Source organism: Solanum dulcamara, chromosome 4 (assembly GCF_947179165.1).
Source record: "Solanum dulcamara chromosome 4, daSolDulc1.2, whole genome shotgun sequence".
Classification (NCBI taxonomy): Eukaryota; Viridiplantae; Streptophyta; class Magnoliopsida; order Solanales; family Solanaceae; genus Solanum; species Solanum dulcamara.
The window spans coordinates 56,113,392-56,120,877 of NC_077240.1; positions in this window are offsets into that span (position 1 = coordinate 56,113,392).

Sequence of the window (7,486 nt, forward strand, 5' to 3'; positions counted from 1 at the left end):
CTCTATATCATGAGTTGGATAATTGGCCTCATGGATCTCAAGCTATCTAGAAGAATAAGCTATGATCTTACCTTTTTGAATCAATAAATAACCCAATCCAACTCTTGATGCATCACAATAAATGACAAGTTCCCTTAGGTAGGGACAAAATTGGAGCAGTAGTCAATCTCGTTGTCAACCCTTGAAAACATTTCTCTAAAGCATCGAACCATTGAGATTTAATCTTCTTTTAATTTAAATAAGTCAATAGAGATGATATAGATGAGAATACCTCAACAAACCTCCTATGTCTATCAGGGATGTGGGTTTGGGCTAATTCCTAATATCCCAAGATTCTTTTTATGTTTGTTAGAGATGTGGGCCTAGTCCGATTCTTAATAGTTTCTATATTTTGCGAATCAACTCGTATACTGTCACTATAAATAATATGGCCTAGGAATGCCACAAATGCAAGCAAAAACTCACACTTTAAAAACATAGCGTATAACTCTCAGTCCTTAATAGTTTGGAGAACAATTTTGAGATGGTTGGCATGCTCCTCCTCGTTTCTATAGTAGATCAGAATGTCATTGATAAACACGATACCAAGGATATCTAGATACTTCTTGAAAACTCTATTCATGAGGTCTATGAATGCTACAGGATTGTTAGTCAAACCAAAGGACATAACTAGGAATGCTTAGTGACCATATCTGGTTCTGAAGGTTGTCTTTAGAATGTCACTTTCTCTCACATTCAACTGATGATAGCCTTATCTCAGGTCTATCTTTGAGATACAAGTGGCACCCTAGAGATGGTCGAACAGGTCCTTAATCTCGTAAGAAGTTACTTATTCTTTGTATTTACCTTGTTCAACTAACAGTTGTCTATATATATTCTAAGGGAACCATCATTCTTTTGCACAAATAGGATAGGAGTGCTCCATGGTGAGATACTCAGCCTAATAAATCCCTTATCTATAAGATCTCTCAACTGCTCTTTTAACTCATGTAACTCCATCAGAGCCATTATATATTATGGAATAGAGATATGTTGTGTATAAGAAAGAACATCTATTCTGAAGTGTATCTCTTTATCAGGAGGAAATCCAGGTAAATCCTAAAGAAATACTTCAAGAAACTCATTTATACATATACAAGGTTTGCTTGTTACTAATATAGTCTATCCTCTCTTCTTCTTTAGATCCCTTGTTTCACTCCGATAGTAGTATTGATCATGTCAATGCAGAGGAAATGAATACATTTACATACTATTAAATCTTATAAGTGAACTAGATAAAACAGAATCTTTCTCCGGAGTGCCGAAGGCAAGCATGACATCATTATGAACATAAAGTCCCAGGGTATGGAATCCCAGAAAGAGGCAATGGGAATTGGCTGAAGGGCTAGTGTCTCCACACTATCACCTGTAACTCTAACAATATGGTAGATATACCCCTTAGAAACTATCTTTTTGGCTTTAAGATATGAAATTAATTTACCTTTAGGCAATGCTGGACTACCTTTCCACTCATTGACTGGCTCTTTCTAAAACTGAAACTTGACAACTCGAGTTCTATAATCAACTGAGGCATAGTAAGCATAAATCTAGTCAATGCCAAGAATGACATCGAAGTCTACCATGTCTAACTCAACTAAATCGGCTAAAGTATCTTTATGATAAATAAAGAATGTACAATCTTGACAGACTCTCTTTTCTAGAACAGACTGACAAAGAGGATAAGAATTACTGAAGGGCTTTAAAAGATATGTAGGACTGGTTCAAAAATTAACTTCTACAAAAAGAGTCACAAAAGAAAGAGTAGCACCTTGATCAAGTAATGTATGAATATCATGAGAAAATACTCGAAGCATACCAGTGATAACATCTGGTGAGTTTTGTTGGTCTTGGCAATTAGATATAGAATATAGATGGTTCGAACTTCCGCCAGCTCCCAAATTAGAATCTCTCTAATTAGCTTTACATGGTACTGTTGCTAAAGAAGATTGATCTTTGTTACCCCAATTACCTTGCCTATCAGATGGGAAATATATCATTAAGTGACCCAAATGGACACACTTTATATAACCATTAGTGTCATCACGACACCCTCCCAAGTGCAATATACCATTGTAAGACCCAAAAATTGGAAGGCCAAACAAAAGAAGTTATTACAGAAAAGTTGCAAGAATTAACTAGTGCAGGCTCTTAGGAGATAACTTACGGACGATAGTAAGTTTTATAGGCGGTAGAAAGGCAGTAGTAAGAATCCTAGCACTTGGGAAGATTTTGGGTTCTGAGACTAGTCAAGTTGACGACTCATAGGAACATTGACGATCTATAGAAAGGACCCATAGGAAGGGTCCTGAAGAATGAAGATTTCACTAAGTATGAGCCCACTCCACGAGGTCTTCCTATGGACCATAAGAGTTATTATGACCCATAGGATGCACCCATAGAGTAAGTTTAAAAACTCAAAATTTGGGATTTTGTAGCAGGAGAAGCAGAGTCTACGACCTGTAAAACTTTTGATGGACCGTAGATTGGAATCGTAGGTTGGGTCTTGAGTTTTAGAGTTTTATAACCCATTACACTTTCAAAGAAATTTTGAACCTATGCACAAGTCCCTAGTGCAATTTGTAGTAGCCCAAGCTTCGGTGCACTATTTCTATGACCCATTCCTATAATCCGTAGGACCTACGACCCATAGGTAGCAGTCGTAGGTCCACCTCAATAGATTTTAAGTAGGGGTATTTTAGACCTTTCCCACTTATTGAACACCCAGTTTTCCCACTTAGCACCAAGTGAATTTTATGCAGGTGTTCCACGAGGGACCCTAGTAGAAACCCTTAGTTTTGAAACTACTTTCTATAATAGGTTTGCAAAACTACGTACCATATTAGGTTTGACTTTATTGTTTAGATAGAGGATCCACATATAGCTCATGTTATTTTTATGATATGGAATCTACCTTTACAAATAGCCTATCATTTCTCGGTGTGGGAGTTAAATTGAATTTCATATTATAGCTCTCACAGTCTTAAATATCAGTTAAGATTAATACCCCACATATGTATATGCCATGTTATATAAGATTTTATGATATTTTATGATGCATTGACCACATGATTATGATATTCAAATATTTTCATGTTTTACGCATGCTTTTAAGATATTGGTCATGCATCACATGTTCATATTGTTTATGTCCAATTATTATTGTTTATGAATGCTTCTCACATACTTAGTGAATGACATGTACTAACAAATTTTACTACATTCCATGTACTAATACATAAGTTTTACCTACATTGTATCATAATATAGGGTCCGAGATCACTCTACGTACTCCACTCGTGCCAAGACATTGAGCTTACTTCCTGTTGTCGGTGAGTCCTCATGATTCGAGGATGGGACATTTATGATTTGTATTCTTCCTTATGACTTTACTTCTTATATTTTGGTGAACTATGATCTTGTCTTATCCCTTGTCTAGACTAGTAGAGGCATGTTATATCGTTATTGAGTCTATCTTGTTAAGTTCTTTTAGAGTTGATTTCTCCTTTATCGAGATATTAATGTTGAGAATTTTATTCCACATTTATGATTTGATATTATTGTCTCCTTTACCTTATGGATGCCCATTTATGATATGTCAAGAGGCTTGCTTGGGGTCTCTCAAGATCCTAATCGTTGTGTCACATCTCCCCTTGGGGAAATTCTAAAATGAGCTTCAACTAGCATGGAAAGACACATAACGAGTACTAGCAACCCAACATGAATGCCATGACACGTAGCAAAATATAAACCATGTGATTTTCAATCTTAACATAAATCATGACTTTAAAAACAATCTCTATGACCATACATGCATATGAAAGACATATGAAAACTAAAATGTAGGAGTTTGATTGATCTAAACGTTGGGCAACTTAGTAACTTAGGATAGAGTGTAAGGAAGAAGATACGGATAATGCTTTATCATGTCCGCTTCTAATTTCCATGTAGCACTCTCTACTTTTTTATTTCTCCGCAACACTTTGATGGACGCCACCTCTTTGTTTCTTAATCTTTTCACTTGTCGGTCTAAGATTTCCACTGGAAACTTCTCATAAGTCAAATTATCTTCAACGTTCACATTCTCTAATGGTACAATAGCATTTGGATCACCTAAAAACCTCCTTAACATTGACACGTGGAATACCGATTGAACCATACCCAACTCAAATGTGAAATCTAACTCATATGCCACTTTCCAACACGCTTTAATATCCTATAAGGTCCTACGTATCTAGGACTCAATTTCCTTTTCTTACAAAAATGCATTACGCCCTTCGTATGTGAAATCTTTAAACACAACCAATCATCCACATTAAATTCAAGGTCTCTCTTTTTTATGTTCGAATATGACTTTTGACGACTTTGAGCCATCTTCGATCTCTCTTATGAGCCTTACCTTCTCCATTGCATCTACTACCAAGTTTGGACCAATCATTTCCATCTCACCCACTTCAAACCATCCCATCAGGAATCTATATTTTCTTCCATACAAGGCTTCAGAAGGAGCCATTTTGATGCTAGAGTGATAAATATTATTGTAGGAAACTAAATTAATGGAAAATGCTCATACCAACTTCCTTTAAAATCAATCACACACGCATTTAACATATCATACAAAGTTTGACTATCCATTTGAGGAATAAATGCGATAATAAGGTTGACTCCCGCACCAAGACCCTTTTGAAATGATTTCCAAAAAAGAGAAGTGAATTGAGTACCTCCTCTGATATAATATACATGGGGACACCATGAATCGTTAAAAACTTATGAATATACAACTTAGAATAGTCTTCGACACCATAGGATGTCTTAATCGGTAGAAAATATGCCAAATTGGTCATTCGGTCGACAAAAACCTAAATAGAATCATGTTGCCTTATAGTACTAACCTGTCACAAAGTCCATATTCACATCTTCCCACTTCCTAGTAGGAATTTCAATATATTGAGCTAAACCTCCATGTTTTTGATTCTCAACTTTAATTTGTTGACAATTTGAACACTTAACCACGAACTCCACTATGTAATTCTTCATGCTATTCCACCAATACACATCCCTCAAATTACGATACATCTTAGTGGATCTTGTATGAATTGAATAACGAAAGCTACGGGCCTTATTCAATATCAATTCTGACAATGTATCCACCTTAGGTACACCCTAATGACCTTGTTAACGAAGTACTCTATCTCCCCCTTGGGAGAGGGCCTCTATGGCCTTTTTGAAAACCGACTTCATCAATGCAACAAAAACTTAATCATGATCTTGTTTTGCCTTACATATGCCATAAAAGACGATCTCGAGCCATTATGCACTAGAACACCTCCAACATTGGAATCAACCAAATGCATACCTAAACTCTCCAATGTATTAACATCCTTAACTAAGTCCTTCTTACCTTCCTCAACATAAGAAACACTATCTATAGACAACTGACTAAGAGCATCGGCTACAATATATGCTTTTCCCAAATGGTACAACACACGCATATCATAATTCTTTAGAAGTTCAATCCACCTTCTTTGCCTAAAGTTAAAGTTTCTTTGGATAAACACATATTGCAAGCTTTTTTGGTCGGTAAACACATCCACATGCACCCCATAAAGTTAATGACGCTAATTATTTTTTGAAAAAACACAACCACCAAAAGTTCAAGATCATGGGTTAGATAGTTATGTTTGCGCACCTTGAGTTGTCTAGAAGCATATGCTATAAACTTACCATGTTGCATCAAAACACAATCCAAACCAACACGTGAGGCATCACTATAAACCACAAACCCATCCAAACCTTTGGGTAATATCAAAATAGGAGCCGACATAAGATGATCGTTAAATATTTGGAAACTCCTCTCACATTTGTCCAACCATTGAAATTTCATCTTCATTTGAGTCAGTTTATTCAAAAGCAAAGCAATAGACGATAACCCTTCAACTAATCTTCTATAGTATCCAGCAAAGCCTTAAAAGCTTCAAATATCTGAAGAAGAAAATAGTCTAGGCCAATTCTTCACCGCCTTGGTTTTTTTTGGATCAACCTTTATACTATCACTGGACACCATATGGCGGAGAAATACAACTTCCCATAGATAATATTCGCAGTTAGTAAACTTGGCAAATAGTTAGTTATCTCTGAATATTTGGAACACAATACTCAAATGGCCCTTATGATCTTCCTCATTTCGGGAGTAAATTAAGATGTCATCAATAAATACTACCACAAATGTGTCCAAAGTTTTCTTGAAAATATGATTTATCAAATCCATGAAGATTGCAGAAGCATTAGTCAATCAAATAATATAATTAATAATTCAAAATGACCATACTTTTTCAAAATCCCTTATTGGGAATATCACACTCCCTTAGCCTTAGTTGATGGTAACCGAAACAGAGATCAACCTTTGAAAAGTAATGTGCCCCTTGCAATTGATGAAACAAGTCATCTATGGTGACCTTATTCAATTATCGGTAATCGATACACATTAGGAGTGATCCATATTTCTTCCTAACAAATAACATGGGGTACTCCATGGTGAAATACTTGGCCTTATAAAACCCTTATCCAAAAGTCCTTCAATTTCTCTTTCCATTCCTTAAGTTCTGCCACAACAATACAGTAAGGAGGAATAGAAATAGGTTGGGTATTGTAATAGAGGTCTATGCCAAAGTCGATTACCATTTCGGGATAAACACAGGGCAAATCCTCGGGAAACACATCAGGAAACTCATTAACTATAGGAACAGACTCCAAAGTAGGAGTTTCAGAATCAACATCCCTAACTCGCACTATATGGTAGATGCACCATTTGGAAATCATTTTTTGGGCCTTATGACATTAGATGAATCGACCCTTAACTAACGAATCATTACCCTTCTATTTAAAAATAGGCTCATTTGAAAATTGAAACTTGACCCTACAGGTTCTAGAATCAATGGATGCATAAGAGGCCTAAAACCAATCCATACCAACAATAATGTCAACATTGGTCATGTCTAATTCAACAAGATCCCAAGGAACAACTTTATACAAAACAAACACGAGACAACTTCTATAAGCTCTTTTGGCTAACATCAAATCACCAACCGGAGTGTAAACCAAAAAGGGTTCTAACAAGACTTCGAGGTGCACATCAAAACACATAGCAAGATAAGGAGTAAGAGCAGATAAGTTGGCACCTAGATCAAGCAATGAATACAAATCAAAGTTAATGACCTGCAACATACTTGTGACCACATCGGGAAACTCCTCAATATCTTGCCGAACATGAAGGGCATAGAGGCGATTATTGCATTTTCCACCCTTTTGTTGATCTTGGGCACCTTGTTGCACTTGGCCTTCATGAGCTACTTGGCCTTGAGGACAACCTTCCCTTCCTTTTTAGCGACACTATGATACTTGGATTTCTTATGGTTCCCATCAAACACCTTCCTCAATGATTATTTCTATA